At 37.5% G+C, this 25,739-nt stretch overlaps 5 non-coding genes and 1 pseudogene across 5 annotated transcripts; all 6 read right to left on the reverse strand.

The window, feature by feature from the left end:
- Positions 1-982: 982 nt before the first annotated feature.
- On the reverse strand, positions 983-4,945 carry LOC113565925. Its single transcript, XR_003408841.1, has one exon. It is a non-coding gene; the product is annotated as a large subunit ribosomal RNA (ribosomal RNA).
- Positions 4,946-5,358: 413 nt separating this feature from the next.
- LOC113565931 lies at positions 5,359-5,537 on the reverse strand. The gene has a single exon (XR_003408844.1). It is a non-coding gene; the product is annotated as a 5.8S ribosomal RNA (ribosomal RNA).
- A 596-nt stretch (positions 5,538-6,133) lies between these two features.
- Positions 6,134-8,128, reverse strand: LOC113565921. Its single transcript, XR_003408837.1, has one exon. It is a non-coding gene; the product is annotated as a small subunit ribosomal RNA (ribosomal RNA).
- Positions 8,129-11,137: 3,009 nt separating this feature from the next.
- On the reverse strand, positions 11,138-19,615 carry LOC113565928 (annotated as a pseudogene).
- A 413-nt stretch (positions 19,616-20,028) lies between these two features.
- LOC113565932 lies at positions 20,029-20,207 on the reverse strand. The gene has a single exon (XR_003408845.1). It is a non-coding gene; the product is annotated as a 5.8S ribosomal RNA (ribosomal RNA).
- Positions 20,208-20,803: 596 nt separating this feature from the next.
- On the reverse strand, positions 20,804-22,798 carry LOC113565922. Its single transcript, XR_003408838.1, has one exon. It is a non-coding gene; the product is annotated as a small subunit ribosomal RNA (ribosomal RNA).
- Positions 22,799-25,739: the final 2,941 nt, after the last annotated feature.

Below are 25,739 nucleotides of genomic sequence, written 5' to 3' on the forward strand. Positions count from 1 at the left end.
AAAGATATCATATCAGCTGGTATCTTTGCTTTAATTTCACATATACACGTAATATATCTATTTATATTAAATAAATTTTTATATTTTCTATATTTATAATCGCAATGTGATTATGCTATAATGTTATATTATATATGAGAAACATTCCCATATCCATATCCATATCCATATAAAACCTAATATTGATACTTTATAGCACACCTCGGCGTTATTTGTTATTTTTATTCATTATAACACAATTTCAAAAATATACATATATTTTTGTAAATATGTATATAAAATATATCATTATATTTTCTCTATTCAAAATCAAATCATACTCATGTTATAATTTTTAGGATATGGTGAATGTTTCCCCATATCCATAATATTGTCATTTTATATACAAAACTATTTAATTCTTGCATTTATATCACATATCATTGAATTCCAATATTAGAAATACTTCCAAGTTCCACATACGATCACTCCAAATATACATATATTTGTACATATGTATATAAAATATATCTTTATATTTTCTGTATTCATAATCAAATCATGCTCATGTTATAATATAACATATAATATTATCACATTTTATATACCAAACTATTTAATTCTTGCATTCATATCACATATCATTAAATTCCAATATTAGAAATACTTCCAAGTTCCACATACGATCACTCCATGCTTTTTGCATTCATATTATTTCATATATACATTCACATTTGCACATATGCATATACACTATGTTTCGTGTGTTCACATAATACAATTTTTATAAGTATCATTTCATATGTAATTAAGTATAACAAACTTATAATATAACATTATATTCATATTCAAGCCAACGTAATTTATATAGGATAAATAATTTATCCATATTTATATAAAATATATTCTTTTTAATATATATATATATATTACCATTTATAGGTATATATTCATATAAATATATAAAAATAATTTTCATATATAAAGAATAAATTTATATATATCGAATCATCAAGCAAAGGATAAGCTTCAGTGGATCGCAGTATGGCAGCTGCTCAACCACTTACAACACCTTGCCTGTTACAAAAGTCGTTTACAATTGATTCTAGGCTTTGTCATTGTATTAAATAATGTTTTTATATGCAACTAGCGCGGCATCAGGTGATCGATGATCCTCCCAATTTACTATGTTACAAATTACATTGGCATCACATCCATTGTCGTTTATAAAATAAATTATAAACTTTTAATGGTTTAGAAGCCATACAATGCAAATTGCCCCTTATTTATCATTGCAGTCCAGCACGGATACGACCTTAGAGGCGTTCAGGCATAATCCAACGGACGTAGCGTCATACCACTGTTCGCTCGAACAAGTATTGTGCCATTGGTCCGTACCTGCGGTTCCTCTCGTACTACGCAGGAATGCTGTCGCAACAACGTTTTGTCATTAGTAGGGTAAAACTAACCTGTCTCACGACGGTCTAAACCCAGCTCACGTTCCCTTGCATGGGTGAACAATCCAACGCTTGGTGAATTTTGCTTCACAATGATAGGAAGAGCCGACATCGAAGGATCAAAAAGCGACGTCGCTATGAACGCTTGGCCGCCACAAGCCAGTTATCCCTATGGTAACTTTTCTGACACCTCTTGTTAAAAACTCTTTAAACCAAAAGGATCGATAGGCCGAGCTTTTGCTGTCCCTGTGTGTACTGAACACCGAGATCAAGTCAGCATTTGCCCTTTTGCTCTATGTGTGGTTTCTGTCCGCACTGAGCTGGCCTTGGGACACCTCCGTTATTATTTGAGAGATGTACCGCCCCAGTCAAACTCCCTACCTGGCAATGTCCTTGAATTGGATCATACCTGAGTAATTGGAGTTATACCAAATTTTCAAATTGAAAATACATAAATGCATTTTCTCATTAAAGAATTTGTTTGCGATTATATAACAAACTCGTGATACTTTGATCAAGAAGCTTGCATCAAAACCCAATACCATAAGATATAATAAATATATCCGTATAATGGCTAGGAAATGATACACGTTCCATTTAATCAAGTAAGTAAGGAAACAATAAGAGTAGTGGTATTTCATTGTCGATACCAAACCGAAATCTAATATCTCCCACTTATGCTACACCTCTTATGTCTCCTTACACTGCCAGATTAGAGTCAAGCTCAAAAGGGTCTTCTTTCCCCGCTAATTATTCCAAGCCCGTTCCCTTGGCTGTGGTTTCGCTAGATAGTAGATAGGGACAGTAGGAATCTCGTTAATCCATTCATGCGCGTCACTAATTAGATGACGAGGCATTTGGCTACCTTAAGAGAGTCATAGTTACTCCCGCCGTTGACCCGCGCTTACTTGAATTTCTTCACTTTGACATTCAGAGCACTGGGCAGAAATCACATTGTGTCAACACCCGCTAGGGCCATCACAATGCTTTGTTTTAATTAGACAGTCGGATTCCCCAAGTCCGTGCCAGTTCTGAATTGATTGTTAATTGATAATCGTTATAATTAATAAGAACTAACTGGTTTAACCCAATTAGTATTCTTAAAAATTTTAGCAAGAAAGTTCCACAATTGGCTACGTAACTAAACTATCCGGGGAACAAGTAACTACCATAAATGATAGAAACTCTATTTACCCAGAACGAGCACATAAACCATGTTATTGTTTCCCAATCAAGCCCGACTATCTCAATCTTCAGAGCCAATCCTTATCCCGAAGTTACGGATCTAATTTGCCGACTTCCCTTACCTACATTATTCTATCGACTAGAGACTCTTCACCTTGGAGACCAGCTGCGGATATTGGTACGGCCTGTTGAGAAGTTTGCGTGTCCCCACCATAAATTTTCAAGGTCCGAGGAGAAAATATCGACACAACAGTATATGTCATGCTCTTCTAGCCCATCTACCATATCTCTCTGCGAAAGACTTCCATGGTAGTACGGCTATAAAACAGAAAAGAAAACTCTTCCGATATCTCTCGACGGCTTCTTTATGGTCGTTCCTGTTGCCAGGATGAGCACGAGGCCCATATTTAATAACAAACGGATACTCAACAGGTTACGGAATTGGAACCGTATTCCCTTTCGTTCAAAATTATTCAAGTATTTAAAAATCATAAAAGATTTGACAATATTACTCACTGATTTTTTACTTGAAAATTTTCGGCTTTCGCCTTGAACTTAGGACCGACTAACTCGTGATCAACCACTGTTCACACGAAACCCTTCTCCACTTCAGTCCTCCAAGGTCTCATTCGATTATTTGCTACTACCACCAAGATCTGTGCCAATGGCAGCTCCATGAAGGCTTACGCCAAACACTTCTACGCATACCATTGTACCTTCCTACTCACTAAAGTTTCAAAATTTATATCACAAGTAATATAAATCATCTACTTTAGCGGTAATGTATAGGTATACAACTTAAGCGCCATCCATTTTAAGGGCTAGTTGCTTCGGCAGGTGAGTTGTTACACACTCCTTAGCGGATTTCGACTTCCATGATCACCGTCCTGCTGTTTTAAGCAACCAACGCCTTTCATGGTTTCTGCATGAGTTGTTAATTTGGGCACCGTAACATTACGTTTGGTTCATCCCACAGCGCCAGTTCTGCTTACCAAAAGTGGCCCACTGGGCACATTATATCATAACCTTAAACTTCATATCAAGAAAGTTAAGGTTCTTACCCATTTAAAGTTTGAGAATAGGTTAAGATCGTTTCGACCCTAAGGCCTCTAATCATTCGCTTTACCAGATAAGATTATTTTATATAACATTAAAATGCACCAGCTATCCTGAGGGAAACTTCGGAAGGAACCAGCTACTAGATGGTTCGATTGGTCTTTCGCCCCTATACTCAATTCTGACAATCGATTTGCACGTCAGAACTGTTTCGGTCTTCCATCAGGGTTTCCCCTGACTTCAACCTGATCAAGTATAGTTCACCATCTTTCGGGTCACAGCATATATGCTCAAGGTACGTTCCAGTTAGAGGCATAAATAATATAAATATTATTATACATAACTATATAGAACGCCCCGGGATTGTGTTAATTATCTATAAATAGTTAAAAAACTAATCCCATTATTAGTCAAGTTAATTACGCTATTAGGTTTATCTCCCAATAACTTGCACATATGTTAGACTCCTTGGTCCGTGTTTCAAGACGGGTCCCGAAGGTATCCTGAATCTTTCGCATTGTTAATCATACAAATGCATATAATAAACACAAAAATCAATGATAATTATGCCATTATATAATTTCGAAAAATTAACGCACTGTATTAATTTTAATTTATCAACACTTTATCAAATTAATGACATTTATTCTATGTTAAAATGCAAGCATAATAATTTGAATAAACTATAAGTCATATTTTATGATAAATTTGTTATATGCTAATAGATTACAATGTCCTTATATGGAAAAAATGCACACTATTATTATAATATTGTTAAAATATTACAACTTTAATGATGAATTTTCCATAACGGATATTCAGGTTCATCGGGCTTAACCTCTAAGCAGTTTCACGTACTGTTTAACTCTCTATTCAGAGTTCTTTTCAACTTTCCCTCACGGTACTTGTTTACTATCGGTCTCATGGTTATATTTAGTTTTAGATGGAGTTTACCACCCACTTAGTGCTGCACTATCAAGCAACACGACTCTTTGGAAACATCATCTAGTAATCATTAACGTTATACGGGCCTGGCACCCTCTATGGGTAAATGGCCTCATTTAAGAAGGACTTAAATCGTTAATTTCTCATACTAGAATATTGACGCTCCATACACTGCATCTCACGTTTGCCATATAGACAAAGTGACTTAGTGCTGAACTGATTTCTTTTCGCTCGCCGCTACTAAGAAAATCCTGGTTAGTTTCTTTTCCTCCCCTAATTAATATGCTTAAATTCAGGGGGTAGTCCCATATGAGTTGAGGTTGTATATACGTATATTAAAATTTATAATGATAATTACACTATATTATTATATATAGAGCGTTCTCATAATGAAATCATTATAATATTCGTATTTTATAACGAATATCACGAAGAATATTAAATATTTATATTTACAACAAAATTTCCTTTCGAAACATTAATAAGAGGCAATTCTAGATGAAAAAACTTTAATTATTTTTTTATGCTAGACATTCCTCAGTATTATTTGATTCAAAAAGGACAAAAAAATATATATTTTTCTTCGTTCTTCTCACACAAATATATACAACAATGAGAGATAATGCGTTTCCATTTAATATCAATATTATGAATATATATATATATATATCCAATAATATACAATATGCTTAAAAATTTCGTAAAATTTTTAAACAACTTATTTAGCATAGTCTTACAACCCTCAACCATATGTAGTCCAAGCAGCACTATAAAATTAATTAAAGTACCAAACAGCATGGACTGCGATATGCGTTCAAAATGTCGATGTTCATGTGTCCTGCAGTTCACACGATGACGCACAGTTTGCTGCGTTCTTCATCGACCCATGAGCCGAGTGATCCACCGCTTAGAGTGATTAAAATTTGTTTATTCATTTATTTGTCAGATATGTCTTTATTGAAAGAAATTAAAAATACACCATTTTACTGGCATATATCAATTCCTTCAATAAATTTTAGTTTTATCCTAAAAGAATGTTGCGAAATGTCTTAGTTTTATATAAGCGATATATTACCATATTTTTAAATAATATAATATGTATTTTGGCTTGTTTGATAATTATCAATTTATATAAAAGTATTAACCTGAAATCAGGTACAACATTGTACTTTTTAGGCTGTTGCATTAACCAATGTATGCCCATAGCTATGATGGACAATACATATTCGCAACGCGTGCATACTATGGTACATATGCACACAGATTTTATAAATCAATATTATTGTAATAATATCATCAATATGTATTTATATATTAATTGCTACACACATAGAACACAATGTTATATGTATAGCTACTACTAAATGAGTATATTGGCAATATAATTAATATAAACATATAATATATACAACTGAATATATTTTATTTTACAATTATGATTTTATAAAAACATATTTTGTTTGGTAAATTGGCAATATATATATATTTTTGTTAACGGTAGAAACATACAATAATGATCCTTCCGCAGGTTCACCTACGGAAACCTTGTTACGACTTTTACTTCCTCTAAATAATCAAGTTCGGTCAACTTTTGCGAAACAACCGTAACACGCAAGGCGTCACAGTGATCACGTCCGGAGACCTCACTAAATAATTCAATCGGTAGTAGCGACGGGCGGTGTGTACAAAGGGCAGGGACGTAATCAATGCGAGTTAATGACTCACACTTACTGGGAATTCCAAGTTCATGTGAACAGTTTCAGTTCACAATCCCAAGCATGAAAGTGGTTCAGCGGTTTACCCGGACCTCTCGGTCTAGGAAATACACGTTGATACTTTCATTGTAGCGCGCGTGCAGCCCAGGACATCTAAGGGCATCACAGACCTGTTATTGCTCAATCTCATTATTGCTAGACGCAATTTGTCCATTTAAGAAGCTAGTGTCCTTATAATGGGACAAACCAACAGGTACGGCTCCACTTATATAAACACATTCAAACACAATAAACATTTTACTGCCACCATGAATGAAGGCTATATAAGCTTCAACACCATAATCCTGAAGATATCTATTTAATATATTTGAGTCTCGTTCGTTATCGGAATTAACCAGACAAATCACTCCACGAACTAAGAACGGCCATGCACCACCACCCATAGATTCGAGAAAGAGCTATCAATCTGTCTTACACACTTATGTTCGGACCTGGTAAGTTTTCCCGTGTTGAGTCAAATTAAGCCGCAGGCTCCACTCCTGGTGGTGCCCTTCCGTCAATTCCTTTAAGTTTCAGCTTTGCAACCATACTTCCCCCGGAGCCCAAAAGCTTTGGTTTCCCGGGAAGCGACTGAGAGAGCCATAAAAGTAGCTACACCCAATTGCTAGCTGGCATCGTTTATGGTTAGAACTAGGGCGGTATCTGATCGCCTTCGAACCTCTAACTTTCGTTCTTGATTAATGAAAACATCTTTGGCAAATGCTTTCGCTTAAGTTAGTCTTACGACGGTCCAAGAATTTCACCTCTCGCGTCGTAATACTAATGCCCCCAAACTGCTTCTATTAATCATTACCTCTTGATCTGAAAACCAATGAAAGCAGAACAGAGGTCTTATTTCATTATCCCATGCACAGAATATTCAGGCATTTGAAGCCTGCTTTAAGCACTCTAATTTGTTCAAAGTAATTGTACCGGCCCACAATAACACTCGATGAAGAGCACTAATGCAGGTTTTTAAATAGGAGGAATATATAAAAAAATACAAGTACTTAATTATATATAAGAACTCCACCGGTAATACGCTTACATACATAAAGGTATAGTACTAACCACAATTGTAAGTTGTACTACCCGTATGAAGCACAAGTTCAACTACGAACGTTTTAACCGCAACAACTTTAATATACGCTATTGGAGCTGGAATTACCGCGGCTGCTGGCACCAGACTTGCCCTCCAATTGGTCCTTGTTAAAGGATTTAAAGTGTACTCATTCCAATTACAGGGCCTCGGATATGAGTCCTGTATTGTTATTTTTCGTCACTACCTCCCCGAGCTGGGAGTGGGTAATTTACGCGCCTGCTGCCTTCCTTAGATGTGGTAGCCGTTTCTCAGGCTCCCTCTCCGGAATCGAACCCTGATTCCCCGTTACCCGTTGCAACCATGGTAGTCCTAGATACTACCATCAAAAGTTGATAGGGCAGACATTTGAAAGATCTGTCGTCGGTACAAGACCATACGATCTGCATGTTATCTAGAGTTCAACCAATGTAACGATCTTACGATCGCTTGGTTTTAGCCTAATAAAAGCACACGTCCCATAAGGTCCGTGTTTTAATTGCATGTATTAGCTCTAGAATTACCACAGTTATCCAAGTAACTGTTAACGATCTAAGGAACCATAACTGATATAATGAGCCTTTTGCGGTTTCACTTTTAATTCGTGTGTACTTAGACATGCATGGCTTAATCTTTGAGACAAGCATATAACTACTGGCAGGATCAACCAGAATAATGTTTTCGTTTCGTGCGCATACGCTCACATATGTAAATATTTGACAACTCAATAATACTTTTGAATAAAAAAAAAAAATAAATAATTATTTTTTATCAACAGTTTATGAGAATTTGTTAAACGATTGTGGCCATTTTTATATAGCATTCACATTCGCCATTTTTCTCTATATAAATATATATATTTTATTATATACATTTTTTTTTCGTTCAAAAATATCTTTTTATTTGCACTTAATATATTATCACACGTATATAGGCTTAAACCAATATTAATTGTGTTTAAACTATGTATTTTGACAACAAATTTAAAATTTATCCAATTTCGTATGCGTTTTTTGTGATATACATTAAATAAAACCAAACACATGAGTTCATGTGGAATGGAATTTATATATTTTGGCAATATTTGAATTTGCATATAAATCGCTTTGATTATATATGCTGGTACATTGTTGAAATGGCACTCATACAATATTTAATCATATAAGACCATTTCCAAAAATTCACGATAATAATTCGAAACAGAAATGATATATACTAAATAGTATATATCTTGGTTAGTTTCACTATATTATCTTTATTAAGATCAATTTGAAAACAAATATCTCCTATTAAACACTACTTTGAGTATAATGACAACATATAATAATATTATATACAATACTGTACCAAATATTGTATACAATACCGATGGACATCAACTGTCCATCATGTATAGGTTTTCTGCCACGCTTTCCGCAAATCGGGTATTTTTGCTTTAGAGTGCCTCTTAACAATAGTTTCTTTTCGTATTTTAATAAAAAATACAATACTATCACTTCAAAATTATTCATATATATTAAGAAATATATATATATTCATATAAAATACACAGACATTGCCGGCTAAGTATATTCCCCATATCATATGAAATAAATTAATAATTTTTCATTATAAAATTTTCATATGAAATATACCATGCACGAGACTACCACTCCCTATATAGGTTTTCTGCCACGCTTTCCGCAAATCGGGTATTTTTACTTGAGAGTGCCTCTTAACAATAGTTTCTTTTCGTATTTTAATAAAAAATACAATACTATCACTTCAAAATTATTCATATATATTAAGAAATATATATATATTCATATAAAATACACAGACATTGCCGGCTAAGTATATTCCCCATATCATATGAAATAAATTAATAATTTTTCATTATAAAATTTTCATATGAAATATACCATGCACGAGACTACCACTCCCTATATAGGTTTTCTGCCACGCTTTCCGCAAATCGGGTATTTTTACTTGAGAGTGCCTCTTAACAATAGTTTCTTTTCGTATTTTAATAAAAAATACAATACTATCACTTCAAAATTATTCATATATACTAAGAAATATATATATATTCATATAAAATACACAGACATTGCCGGCTAAGTATATTCCCCATATCATATGAAATAAATTAATAATTTTTCATTATAAAATTTTCATATGAAATATACCATGCACGAGACTACCACTCCCTATATAGGTTTTCTGCCACGCTTTCCGCAAATCGGGTATTTTTACTTGAGAGTGCCTCTTAACAATAGTTTCTTTTCGTATTTTAATAAAAAATACAATACTATCACTTCAAAATTATTCATATATATTAAGAAATATATATATATTCATATAAAATACACAGACATTGCCGGCTAAGTATATTCCCCATATCATATGAAATAAATTAATAATTTTTCATTATAAAATTTTCATATGAAATATACCATGCACGAGACTACCACTCCCTATATAGGTTTTCTGCCACGCTTTCCGCAAATCAGGTATTTTTACTTGAGAGTACCTTTTAAAAATAGTTTCTTTTCGTATTTTAATACAAAATATTATACTATCACTTCAAAATTATTCATATATATTAAGAAAAATATATATACGCATATAAAATAAACAGACATTGCCGACTTAGTATGTTCCCCATATCATATGAAATTAAATTAATTATTTTTCATTACATTCATCATTCATTTACATGAAAGATATCATATCAGCTGGTATCTTTGCTTTAATTTCACATATACACGTAATATATCTATTTATATTAAATAAATTTTTATATTTTCTATATTTATAATCGCAATGTGATTATGCTATAATGTTATATTATATATGAGAAACATTCCCATATCCATATCCATATCCATATAAAACCTAATATTGATACTTTATAGCACACCTCGGCGTTATTTGTTATTTTTATTCATTATAACACAATTTCAAAAATATACATATATTTTTGTAAATATGTATATAAAATATATCATTATATTTTCTCTATTCAAAATCAAATCATACTCATGTTATAATTTTTAGGATATGGTGAATGTTTCCCCATATCCATAATATTGTCATTTTATATACAAAACTATTTAATTCTTGCATTTATATCACATATCATTGAATTCCAATATTAGAAATACTTCCAAGTTCCACATACGATCACTCCAAATATACATATATTTGTACATATGTATATAAAATATATCTTTATATTTTCTGTATTCATAATCAAATCATGCTCATGTTATAATATAACATATAATATTATCACATTTTATATACCAAACTATTTAATTCTTGCATTCATATCACATATCATTAAATTCCAATATTAGAAATACTTCCAAGTTCCACATACGATCACTCCATGCTTTTTGCATTCATATTATTTCATATATACATTCACATTTGCACATATGCATATACACTATGTTTCGTGTGTTCACATAATACAATTTTTATAAGTATCATTTCATATGTAATTAAGTATAACAAACTTATAATATAACATTATATTCATATTCAAGCCAACGTAATTTATATAGGATAAATAATTTATCCATATTTATATAAAATATATTCTTTTTAATATATATATATATATTACCATTTATAGGTATATATTCATATAAATATATAAAAATAATTTTCATATATAAAGAATAAATTTATATATATCGAATCATCAAGCAAAGGATAAGCTTCAGTGGATCGCAGTATGGCAGCTGCTCAACCACTTACAACACCTTGCCTGTTACAAAAGTCGTTTACAATTGATTCTAGGCTTTGTCATTGTATTAAATAATGTTTTTATATGCAACTAGCGCGGCATCAGGTGATCGATGATCCTCCCAATTTACTATGTTACAAATTACATTGGCATCACATCCATTGTCGTTTATAAAATAAATTATAAACTTTTAATGGTTTAGAAGCCATACAATGCAAATTGCCCCTTATTTATCATTGCAGTCCAGCACGGATACGACCTTAGAGGCGTTCAGGCATAATCCAACGGACGTAGCGTCATACCACTGTTCGCTCGAACAAGTATTGTGCCATTGGTCCGTACCTGCGGTTCCTCTCGTACTACGCAGGAATGCTGTCGCAACAACGTTTTGTCATTAGTAGGGTAAAACTAACCTGTCTCACGACGGTCTAAACCCAGCTCACGTTCCCTTGCATGGGTGAACAATCCAACGCTTGGTGAATTTTGCTTCACAATGATAGGAAGAGCCGACATCGAAGGATCAAAAAGCGACGTCGCTATGAACGCTTGGCCGCCACAAGCCAGTTATCCCTATGGTAACTTTTCTGACACCTCTTGTTAAAAACTCTTTAAACCAAAAGGATCGATAGGCCGAGCTTTTGCTGTCCCTGTGTGTACTGAACACCGAGATCAAGTCAGCATTTGCCCTTTTGCTCTATGTGTGGTTTCTGTCCGCACTGAGCTGGCCTTGGGACACCTCCGTTATTATTTGAGAGATGTACCGCCCCAGTCAAACTCCCTACCTGGCAATGTCCTTGAATTGGATCATACCTGAGTAATTGGAGTTATACCAAATTTTCAAATTGAAAATACATAAATGCATTTTCTCATTAAAGAATTTGTTTGCGATTATATAACAAACTCGTGATACTTTGATCAAGAAGCTTGCATCAAAACCCAATACCATAAGATATAATAAATATATCCGTATAATGGCTAGGAAATGATACACGTTCCATTTAATCAAGTAAGTAAGGAAACAATAAGAGTAGTGGTATTTCATTGTCGATACCAAACCGAAATCTAATATCTCCCACTTATGCTACACCTCTTATGTCTCCTTACACTGCCAGATTAGAGTCAAGCTCAAAAGGGTCTTCTTTCCCCGCTAATTATTCCAAGCCCGTTCCCTTGGCTGTGGTTTCGCTAGATAGTAGATAGGAGGCCGACCTCAATGTGCAGCCTTGGAACTGCACAACCCTGGTACCGATCTTAAGGACTCGCTCGATCCTCCTTTTAGCCCCGACCGGCCTGGATAGGGAATCCACCCAGCCCGTGCTCCGCTTGCGCATTCAGCAGCTGTTGTCGCCTGGAGAACGCCAGTCCGGCGAACCTGTCGAGAGTCCGCATTCTCTCCTGAGAAAGCCGTCACATCGGAGAAGGTCCAGTCGCCATCCGTGTACTGCACTCCAAGTCCATCGAGGTCTCGCAAGTCTGTATAGAGTGGACAAGCACATAGGAAGTGCTGCCAATCCTCGCGTTCTGCGCCGCATAGACATGCTGGGCGTGTCGCTAAGGCTTCTTCCATGCAGAAATGCATTGAGGCGATCCGTGGCCCGTCAGCAGGAACCCAGCGCGCAGCGTGAAGCCAAACCTTCGTTCGCTGTAGACGAAGCCTGCGTTCGGGATGAAGCGGTGCGTCCACCCGTCCTGGGGAGTCACCATCATCCCAATCTGCGTTGCCACTCGCACAACAGGTCTTCGTCTAGTCGCGCCATCTTCTGCTTCCAGCTAAGATTTGCCAAATCTTCGCCGTACAGCCAATCGCTCTCCTCCAGCGGTAGTCACGCTTTAGTTTGAAGCTGATTGCCAGGCGTCTGGCAACCAGATCAAACGGGGGGGCTCCAGCTAGTACTTGCAGCGCCATGGTGGACACTGTTCGGCATACCGGTAGGCATCCAATCAGGACGATCCTTTGGCACGCAAGCAGATGCCTCCTGGCAACCACTTGCGTCGTCGTCACGACAGACCAAACCGAGGCACCAAATAGTGCACAGGGCACCATGAGTCCGGCATATATTGTCCGCTTTGCGCGGGGACTGAGTCCCCAGTCGACCCGCAGTACGCGCGACAATGCCCCTACGACTCCGGTCAGCTTATCACGCAAGCCCGTGATGTGGCGGGAGGAAAACTCAACCGCTCGCCGACCGTGATGCCTAGGTACCGATACTTGCACTTATATGGCAGGTTTGCTCCAGCAAGCCGTACCACTGGCGGCCGTCTAAGTATGCCTTTGAGCAGCATGATCGCCGTCTTGCTAGTTGAAACGGCAACGCCGACTTCAACTCCCCAAGCGCCTACGATGGACATTAACTCACCTCCTTTTTGTTCGAGCTCTGATCGGGCATTCCCTTCGATGAGGAGGAGCAAGTCGTCAGCATACGCGCTGAGCGCACCAAGGGGCTCTAAGCGCTGGAGCAACACGTCCATTAAGATGTTCCATATAAATGGACCACTTATGGACCCCTGCGGGCAACCTCTTGTCACCGGAACAGTGGCTACTCCATGCCTACTGACGATGCTCGCACTCCGGCCGGAGAAGAAACTTCGCCACAAGCTTGCTTCTCGGCATCCCAGCTCAAGGAGGCGGCGTAGTGCAGCATTCCACTCAACGTTTGTCGAAGGCTCCCTTGAAATCCACGAAGACTCCGAGCACGTATTTCGACCGGCTGGCCGAAACAGTACTCACGACGTGTTTCCAAGCATCCTCCACACAACGTCCTTGGCGAAGCCAAATTGCCCATCTGCAGCCATCCGGAATGGTGTCCTTCAGGACGATTCACCATGATGCCCTCAAGCACTTTGCCCAGCACTGGCAACAGACAGATACCCCGATATGAGGTAGGATCGGGTCCGGTTCCTTATCGGTCCCTTCAGGAGTGGAACCACCCTGGGATGCTTCCATTCCGTTGGGAAATACCCTGTCTCCAGGCAGCGGGAATACATCGCTGTCATGTGCTGAGGGATGGCACGCCACAATGCCTTGCAAATGGCACCTGTGATGCCGTCCATGCCGGGAGAGCGTCTGCTCTTCAAACCTGGCGACGCATGCATCAACCTCGAAAGCTTCGAGGGCCGGTGGAGCCTCGATCGGGATGGCAATGTGTGCATTCGTCTCCGCAACAGGAAAGAAGTTGCGAAGGAGCACACCCCGCACAGTCGCGCCATGTTGCGACCAGCCTACCATCCGTTCGAAGGCATCCAATCTCCGTGCTCTTTTTGCGGGCCTCGGCAAATCCTGTAGACGTGCCCCCATGGATCATCTCTGTTCTCTCCCACGAAGCGTCGCCAGTTGTCTTCCTTCGATCTCAGGATGAGCTTCTTGTACTGCGCTGAGGAGATCCTCAACGCGAGCACAAGTTCCTCTGCTGCGTCGGTCTCATGCCGACGAGCGTCCTGGAGCCTTCGCCTCAGTCTCCTGACCTCTCGGCGTTTGGAGTGTAGTTCGGCAGTCCACCAAACTACTTTTCTCGCGGCTCTCGGTGTGCTGCGTCCCAGCACTCTGTCGCACACACACTGTGCACTACAGAGCGCAGTGCAGACACTTGGTTGTCCAACGGCGATTCGGCGATGTCTTCCGGTAATTCGGCAATCTCCCTTACCACTTCCTCCTCGAACAATCGCCAGCGCGCATTGGAAAGCTTCCATGACGGCACAGGAGCAATGGGCTCAACTGTGTCGTTCGGGTCAGTCCGTCACCACAACATGGATCATGTTGTGATCGCTGGTGTCCCATTCCTTCACTTCCCAATCGTATGTGGCCCACATAGTCGCAGCTTGGTTGACGATTGTCACATCGATATCGCTTTGGCCTCTACGGTTATCGAATGTAAACACCCGACTGGCTTCATTGAGCACGCCGGCTCTCATCTCGGTTATCCACTCAGACAGCAGCTCACCCCGTGCATAGTTAGCTTGCCCCCGATTGTGTTCGGAGAGCTTGCTAAACCACGCTGGGGATACTGCGTTCGCGTCGAGCCCAAAGATGACAGGAGTGCGGCTGCCCAGCAGCAGCACCGCATCTAAGTACCTGAGGTACGGCGCCAAGTCGGTGTCGAATTGGCAGTACACGGAGCATAGGAAGATTGAGCCGAATCTTCCCGTAACTCTGACGCATACTCCAAAATCCGTGGTAAGGGTCTCCATTGGCATGCAGATGGCGTCCGGTTCGTCGACGATGATAGCAGCTTTTCCTCGGCGGTCCTGGAAAACTCGCATTCCAGAAGGAAGGCCGGTAATCCGCCCTGCTCCATCGACGTACGGCTCCTGGACCAGTGCGAACTGACGGCCAGAGCTGCGCATGATGGCTCCGAGTTCCATCACAGCCGCTCGGCCACGGCCACAATTAGCTTGGATGAAGCTAAACATTAATGTCTAGCCTTGCACCCTCGCCAGTACCGCTCCGTAGATCGGGCACGCCGCTGACAGCATGGAATGTGCTGCAGGGTACCCCTTGAAGCGGCAGTTGCGGCAGTCCACGGGGTTGGGACACCGTGCAACGTTGTGGCCGTTCTGTCCACACCGGTGGCACACGTTCTCCTTTAGGCGACATTGCGACACCTTGTGGTCGAAGCCTGCACATCTGTGGCAGGCGTATGTTCTGACCAAGGAGCGGCAGCGGCATCTAAACCACTTAATGTATACGCATTCGCGCAACACGCCTCCTGTGCCTTTGCGTCGACCTCTAGCGTCACGTTGATCGTGGCGCCGTCGGTGACCGACCAGGGTTTACTGCCCAGGTGAACCGACTTTTTGAACTCCGCGGCAGTCATGGTCTCCTCCAGGTTCTTTGTGAAGAGCTCCTCCATGAACTCTTCCGGTGTTATGGACGTGTCCACGTCGTACACCACGACCTGAGGCTTGGTCTCCGGCCTCTTCTTGACCTCCAGTCCCGCTTCGGTGAATTTGCTGCTGGCCACTACCTTCCTCAGTTCGCTCACTGAAGGGGTGCGAATAATCGCTCCTCCGCTCTTCAGCTCGCGAACCTCGTGGACGCGGACTCCAAGAGTCGGCACCACGGTCTTCTTAACACGCTCCACAAGCTCCTTGCTGGTCTCCTCCGGGTTTTTTGCTCTTTATTAGAGCAGACCAGGTATCCCTAGGCTTTGGGATCGGTGCAGCGACGGCGCTCGGTGCGGGCAGAGGCCTGGGAAGGCTGTCGCATACGCAGCGGTTGTGACGGCAGTGGTGCCCGAGTGGGCAGCAGCAGCGGGTCTCGGTGGAGGCGGCATCCTTGCCCTCTCCTCCAGGCGCACCTTTTCCCCAGCCAGGGCCATGACCAACTCGTCGTACCGGTTGGTCGCGACGAGGATTTCCATTGAGGCCTCGGGCGGCATCAGCCCCTTAAGTACAGCCTTGCTCACCGCCATCCTTATCGCAGACATTTCTGCGATGATGGCCGAGTAGCCTGCCGCGACAATGTCAGTTGCCGGGCATGTGGCAGCGGTGGTGGCAGCGGTGGGTGGCAGCGGTGGCGGCAGCGGTGGCGGCAGCGGTGGCGGCAGCGGCGGCAGAAGTACTGGCAGCGGTGGTGGCAGCGGCAGCGGCAGAGGTGGATGGAGCCTGCTCAAAGGGGAGCGACGTTGGCGGCGATCTCCTCGGCTGGGATCGGCCGCTCTCCAGCTAGCCCAATCCCAAGCCCGATCTTTTTGGCTCCCTGTTTGGCGGCTGAGGACTTGACAGTAGGAATCTCGTTAATCCATTCATGCGCGTCACTAATTAGATGACGAGGCATTTGGCTACCTTAAGAGAGTCATAGTTACTCCCGCCGTTGACCCGCGCTTACTTGAATTTCTTCACTTTGACATTCAGAGCACTGGGCAGAAATCACATTGTGTCAACACCCGCTAGGGCCATCACAATGCTTTGTTTTAATTAGACAGTCGGATTCCCCAAGTCCGTGCCAGTTCTGAATTGATTGTTAATTGATAATCGTTATAATTAATAAGAACTAACTGGTTTAACCCAATTAGTATTCTTAAAAATTTTAGCAAGAAAGTTCCACAATTGGCTACGTAACTAAACTATCCGGGGAACAAGTAACTACCATAAATGATAGAAACTCTATTTACCCAGAACGAGCACATAAACCATGTTATTGTTTCCCAATCAAGCCCGACTATCTCAATCTTCAGAGCCAATCCTTATCCCGAAGTTACGGATCTAATTTGCCGACTTCCCTTACCTACATTATTCTATCGACTAGAGACTCTTCACCTTGGAGACCAGCTGCGGATATTGGTACGGCCTGTTGAGAAGTTTGCGTGTCCCCACCATAAATTTTCAAGGTCCGAGGAGAAAATATCGACACAACAGTATATGTCATGCTCTTCTAGCCCATCTACCATATCTCTCTGCGAAAGACTTCCATGGTAGTACGGCTATAAAACAGAAAAGAAAACTCTTCCGATATCTCTCGACGGCTTCTTTATGGTCGTTCCTGTTGCCAGGATGAGCACGAGGCCCATATTTAATAACAAACGGATACTCAACAGGTTACGGAATTGGAACCGTATTCCCTTTCGTTCAAAATTATTCAAGTATTTAAAAATCATAAAAGATTTGACAATATTACTCACTGATTTTTTACTTGAAAATTTTCGGCTTTCGCCTTGAACTTAGGACCGACTAACTCGTGATCAACCACTGTTCACACGAAACCCTTCTCCACTTCAGTCCTCCAAGGTCTCATTCGATTATTTGCTACTACCACCAAGATCTGTGCCAATGGCAGCTCCATGAAGGCTTACGCCAAACACTTCTACGCATACCATTGTACCTTCCTACTCACTAAAGTTTCAAAATTTATATCACAAGTAATATAAATCATCTACTTTAGCGGTAATGTATAGGTATACAACTTAAGCGCCATCCATTTTAAGGGCTAGTTGCTTCGGCAGGTGAGTTGTTACACACTCCTTAGCGGATTTCGACTTCCATGATCACCGTCCTGCTGTTTTAAGCAACCAACGCCTTTCATGGTTTCTGCATGAGTTGTTAATTTGGGCACCGTAACATTACGTTTGGTTCATCCCACAGCGCCAGTTCTGCTTACCAAAAGTGGCCCACTGGGCACATTATATCATAACCTTAAACTTCATATCAAGAAAGTTAAGGTTCTTACCCATTTAAAGTTTGAGAATAGGTTAAGATCGTTTCGACCCTAAGGCCTCTAATCATTCGCTTTACCAGATAAGATTATTTTATATAACATTAAAATGCACCAGCTATCCTGAGGGAAACTTCGGAAGGAACCAGCTACTAGATGGTTCGATTGGTCTTTCGCCCCTATACTCAATTCTGACAATCGATTTGCACGTCAGAACTGTTTCGGTCTTCCATCAGGGTTTCCCCTGACTTCAACCTGATCAAGTATAGTTCACCATCTTTCGGGTCACAGCATATATGCTCAAGGTACGTTCCAGTTAGAGGCATAAATAATATAAATATTATTATACATAACTATATAGAACGCCCCGGGATTGTGTTAATTATCTATAAATAGTTAAAAAACTAATCCCATTATTAGTCAAGTTAATTACGCTATTAGGTTTATCTCCCAATAACTTGCACATATGTTAGACTCCTTGGTCCGTGTTTCAAGACGGGTCCCGAAGGTATCCTGAATCTTTCGCATTGTTAATCATACAAATGCATATAATAAACACAAAAATCAATGATAATTATGCCATTATATAATTTCGAAAAATTAACGCACTGTATTAATTTTAATTTATCAACACTTTATCAAATTAATGACATTTATTCTATGTTAAAATGCAAGCATAATAATTTGAATAAACTATAAGTCATATTTTATGATAAATTTGTTATATGCTAATAGATTACAATGTCCTTATATGGAAAAAATGCACACTATTATTATAATATTGTTAAAATATTACAACTTTAATGATGAATTTTCCATAACGGATATTCAGGTTCATCGGGCTTAACCTCTAAGCAGTTTCACGTACTGTTTAACTCTCTATTCAGAGTTCTTTTCAACTTTCCCTCACGGTACTTGTTTACTATCGGTCTCATGGTTATATTTAGTTTTAGATGGAGTTTACCACCCACTTAGTGCTGCACTATCAAGCAACACGACTCTTTGGAAACATCATCTAGTAATCATTAACGTTATACGGGCCTGGCACCCTCTATGGGTAAATGGCCTCATTTAAGAAGGACTTAAATCGTTAATTTCTCATACTAGAATATTGACGCTCCATACACTGCATCTCACGTTTGCCATATAGACAAAGTGACTTAGTGCTGAACTGATTTCTTTTCGCTCGCCGCTACTAAGAAAATCCTGGTTAGTTTCTTTTCCTCCCCTAATTAATATGCTTAAATTCAGGGGGTAGTCCCATATGAGTTGAGGTTGTATATACGTATATTAAAATTTATAATGATAATTACACTATATTATTATATATAGAGCGTTCTCATAATGAAATCATTATAATATTCGTATTTTATAACGAATATCACGAAGAATATTAAATATTTATATTTACAACAAAATTTCCTTTCGAAACATTAATAAGAGGCAATTCTAGATGAAAAAACTTTAATTATTTTTTTATGCTAGACATTCCTCAGTATTATTTGATTCAAAAAGGACAAAAAAATATATATTTTTCTTCGTTCTTCTCACACAAATATATACAACAATGAGAGATAATGCGTTTCCATTTAATATCAATATTATGAATATATATATATATATATCCAATAATATACAATATGCTTAAAAATTTCGTAAAATTTTTAAACAACTTATTTAGCATAGTCTTACAACCCTCAACCATATGTAGTCCAAGCAGCACTATAAAATTAATTAAAGTACCAAACAGCATGGACTGCGATATGCGTTCAAAATGTCGATGTTCATGTGTCCTGCAGTTCACACGATGACGCACAGTTTGCTGCGTTCTTCATCGACCCATGAGCCGAGTGATCCACCGCTTAGAGTGATTAAAATTTGTTTATTCATTTATTTGTCAGATATGTCTTTATTGAAAGAAATTAAAAATACACCATTTTACTGGCATATATCAATTCCTTCAATAAATTTTAGTTTTATCCTAAAAGAATGTTGCGAAATGTCTTAGTTTTATATAAGCGATATATTACCATATTTTTAAATAATATAATATGTATTTTGGCTTGTTTGATAATTATCAATTTATATAAAAGTATTAACCTGAAATCAGGTACAACATTGTACTTTTTAGGCTGTTGCATTAACCAATGTATGCCCATAGCTATGATGGACAATACATATTCGCAACGCGTGCATACTATGGTACATATGCACACAGATTTTATAAATCAATATTATTGTAATAATATCATCAATATGTATTTATATATTAATTGCTACACACATAGAACACAATGTTATATGTATAGCTACTACTAAATGAGTATATTGGCAATATAATTAATATAAACATATAATATATACAACTGAATATATTTTATTTTACAATTATGATTTTATAAAAACATATTTTGTTTGGTAAATTGGCAATATATATATATTTTTGTTAACGGTAGAAACATACAATAATGATCCTTCCGCAGGTTCACCTACGGAAACCTTGTTACGACTTTTACTTCCTCTAAATAATCAAGTTCGGTCAACTTTTGCGAAACAACCGTAACACGCAAGGCGTCACAGTGATCACGTCCGGAGACCTCACTAAATAATTCAATCGGTAGTAGCGACGGGCGGTGTGTACAAAGGGCAGGGACGTAATCAATGCGAGTTAATGACTCACACTTACTGGGAATTCCAAGTTCATGTGAACAGTTTCAGTTCACAATCCCAAGCATGAAAGTGGTTCAGCGGTTTACCCGGACCTCTCGGTCTAGGAAATACACGTTGATACTTTCATTGTAGCGCGCGTGCAGCCCAGGACATCTAAGGGCATCACAGACCTGTTATTGCTCAATCTCATTATTGCTAGACGCAATTTGTCCATTTAAGAAGCTAGTGTCCTTATAATGGGACAAACCAACAGGTACGGCTCCACTTATATAAACACATTCAAACACAATAAACATTTTACTGCCACCATGAATGAAGGCTATATAAGCTTCAACACCATAATCCTGAAGATATCTATTTAATATATTTGAGTCTCGTTCGTTATCGGAATTAACCAGACAAATCACTCCACGAACTAAGAACGGCCATGCACCACCACCCATAGATTCGAGAAAGAGCTATCAATCTGTCTTACACACTTATGTTCGGACCTGGTAAGTTTTCCCGTGTTGAGTCAAATTAAGCCGCAGGCTCCACTCCTGGTGGTGCCCTTCCGTCAATTCCTTTAAGTTTCAGCTTTGCAACCATACTTCCCCCGGAGCCCAAAAGCTTTGGTTTCCCGGGAAGCGACTGAGAGAGCCATAAAAGTAGCTACACCCAATTGCTAGCTGGCATCGTTTATGGTTAGAACTAGGGCGGTATCTGATCGCCTTCGAACCTCTAACTTTCGTTCTTGATTAATGAAAACATCTTTGGCAAATGCTTTCGCTTAAGTTAGTCTTACGACGGTCCAAGAATTTCACCTCTCGCGTCGTAATACTAATGCCCCCAAACTGCTTCTATTAATCATTACCTCTTGATCTGAAAACCAATGAAAGCAGAACAGAGGTCTTATTTCATTATCCCATGCACAGAATATTCAGGCATTTGAAGCCTGCTTTAAGCACTCTAATTTGTTCAAAGTAATTGTACCGGCCCACAATAACACTCGATGAAGAGCACTAATGCAGGTTTTTAAATAGGAGGAATATATAAAAAAATACAAGTACTTAATTATATATAAGAACTCCACCGGTAATACGCTTACATACATAAAGGTATAGTACTAACCACAATTGTAAGTTGTACTACCCGTATGAAGCACAAGTTCAACTACGAACGTTTTAACCGCAACAACTTTAATATACGCTATTGGAGCTGGAATTACCGCGGCTGCTGGCACCAGACTTGCCCTCCAATTGGTCCTTGTTAAAGGATTTAAAGTGTACTCATTCCAATTACAGGGCCTCGGATATGAGTCCTGTATTGTTATTTTTCGTCACTACCTCCCCGAGCTGGGAGTGGGTAATTTACGCGCCTGCTGCCTTCCTTAGATGTGGTAGCCGTTTCTCAGGCTCCCTCTCCGGAATCGAACCCTGATTCCCCGTTACCCGTTGCAACCATGGTAGTCCTAGATACTACCATCAAAAGTTGATAGGGCAGACATTTGAAAGATCTGTCGTCGGTACAAGACCATACGATCTGCATGTTATCTAGAGTTCAACCAATGTAACGATCTTACGATCGCTTGGTTTTAGCCTAATAAAAGCACACGTCCCATAAGGTCCGTGTTTTAATTGCATGTATTAGCTCTAGAATTACCACAGTTATCCAAGTAACTGTTAACGATCTAAGGAACCATAACTGATATAATGAGCCTTTTGCGGTTTCACTTTTAATTCGTGTGTACTTAGACATGCATGGCTTAATCTTTGAGACAAGCATATAACTACTGGCAGGATCAACCAGAATAATGTTTTCGTTTCGTGCGCATACGCTCACATATGTAAATATTTGACAACTCAATAATACTTTTGAATAAAAAAAAAAAATAAATAATTATTTTTTATCAACAGTTTATGAGAATTTGTTAAACGATTGTGGCCATTTTTATATAGCATTCACATTCGCCATTTTTCTCTATATAAATATATATATTTTATTATATACATTTTTTTTTCGTTCAAAAATATCTTTTTATTTGCACTTAATATATTATCACACGTATATAGGCTTAAACCAATATTAATTGTGTTTAAACTATGTATTTTGACAACAAATTTAAAATTTATCCAATTTCGTATGCGTTTTTTGTGATATACATTAAATAAAACCAAACACATGAGTTCATGTGGAATGGAATTTATATATTTTGGCAATATTTGAATTTGCATATAAATCGCTTTGATTATATATGCTGGTACATTGTTGAAATGGCACTCATACAATATTTAATCATATAAGACCATTTCCAAAAATTCACGATAATAATTCGAAACAGAAATGATATATACTAAATAGTATATATCTTGGTTAGTTTCACTATATTATCTTTATTAAGATCAATTTGAAAACAAATATCTCCTATTAAACACTACTTTGAGTATAATGACAACATATAATAATATTATATACAATACTGTACCAAATATTGTATACAATACCGATGGACATCAACTGTCCATCATGTATAGGTTTTCTGCCACGCTTTCCGCAAATCGGGTATTTTTGCTTTAGAGTGCCTCTTAACAATAGTTTCTTTTCGTATTTTAATAAAAAATACAATACTATCACTTCAAAATTATTCATATATATTAAGAAATATATATATATTCATATAAAATACACAGACATTGCCGGCTAAGTATATTCCCCATATCATATGAAATAAATTAATAATTTTTCATTATAAAATTTTCATATGAAATATACCATGCACGAGACTACCACTCCCTATATAGGTTTTCTGCCACGCTTTCCGCAAATCGGGTATTTTTACTTGAGAGTGCCTCTTAACAATAGTTTCTTTTCGTATTTTAATAAAAAATACAATACTATCACTTCAAAATTATTCATATATATTAAGAAATATATATATATTCATATAAAATACACAGACATTGCCGGCTAAGTATATTCCCCATATCATATGAAATAAATTAATAATTTTTCATTATAAAATTTTCATATGAAATATACCATGCACGAGACTACCACTCCCTATATAGGTTTTCTGCCACGCTTTCCGCAAATCGGGTATTTTTACTTGAGAGTGCCTCTTAACAATAGTTTCTTTTCGTATTTTAATAAAAAATACAATACTATCACTTCAAAATTATTCATATATACTAAGAAATATATATATATTCATATAAAATACACAGACATTGCCGGCTAAGTATATTCCCCATATCATATGAAATAAATTAATAATTTTTCATTATAAAATTTTCATATGAAATATACCATGCACGAGACTACCACTCCCTATATAGGTTTTCTGCCACGCTTTCCGCAAATCGGGTATTTTTACTTGAGAGTGCCTCTTAACAATAGTTTCTTTTCGTATTTTAATAAAAAATACAATACTATCACTTCAAAATTATTCATATATATTAAGAAATATATATATATTCATATAAAATACACAGACATTGCCGGCTAAGTATATTCCCCATATCATATGAAATAAATTAATAATTTTTCATTATAAAATTTTCATATGAAATATACCATGCACGAGACTACCACTCCCTATATAGGTTTTCTGCCACGCTTTCCGCAAATCAGGTATTTTTACTTGAGAGTACCTTTTAAAAATAGTTTCTTTTCGTATTTTAATACAAAATATTATACTATCACTTCAAAATTATTCATATATATTAAGAAAAATATATATACGCATATAAAATAAACAGACATTGCCGACTTAGTATGTTCCCCATATCATATGAAATTAAATTAATTATTTTTCATTACATTCATCATTCATTTACATGAAAGATATCATATCAGCTGGTATCTTTGCTTTAATTTCACATATACACGTAATATATCTATTTATATTAAATAAATTTTTATATTTTCTATATTTATAATCGCAATGTGATTATGCTATAATGTTATATTATATATGAGAAACATTCCCATATCCATATCCATATCCATATAAAACCTAATATTGATACTTTATAGCACACCTCGGCGTTATTTGTTATTTTTATTCATTATAACACAATTTCAAAAATATACATATATTTTTGTAAATATGTATATAAAATATATCATTATATTTTCTCTATTCAAAATCAAATCATACTCATGTTATAATTTTTAGGATATGGTGAATGTTTCCCCATATCCATAATATTGTCATTTTATATACAAAACTATTTAATTCTTGCATTTATATCACATATCATTGAATTCCAATATTAGAAATACTTCCAAGTTCCACATACGATCACTCCAAATATACATATATTTGTACATATGTATATAAAATATATCTTTATATTTTCTGTATTCATAATCAAATCATGCTCATGTTATAATATAACATATAATATTATCACATTTTATATACCAAACTATTTAATTCTTGCATTCATATCACATATCATTAAATTCCAATATTAGAAATACTTCCAAGTTCCACATACGATCACTCCATGCTTTTTGCATTCATATTATTTCATATATACATTCACATTTGCACATATGCATATACACTATGTTTCGTGTGTTCACATAATACAATTTTTATAAGTATCATTTCATATGTAATTAAGTATAACAAACTTATAATATAACATTATATTCATATTCAAGCCAACGTAATTTATATAGGATAAATAATTTATCCATATTTATATAAAATATATTCTTTTTAATATATATATATATATTACCA

Source organism: Drosophila persimilis, unplaced genomic scaffold (genome assembly GCF_003286085.1).
Source record: "Drosophila persimilis strain 14011-0111.01,24,50 unplaced genomic scaffold, DperRS2 tig00000223-arrow-arrow-pilon, whole genome shotgun sequence".
Classification (NCBI taxonomy): Eukaryota; Metazoa; Arthropoda; class Insecta; order Diptera; family Drosophilidae; genus Drosophila; species Drosophila persimilis.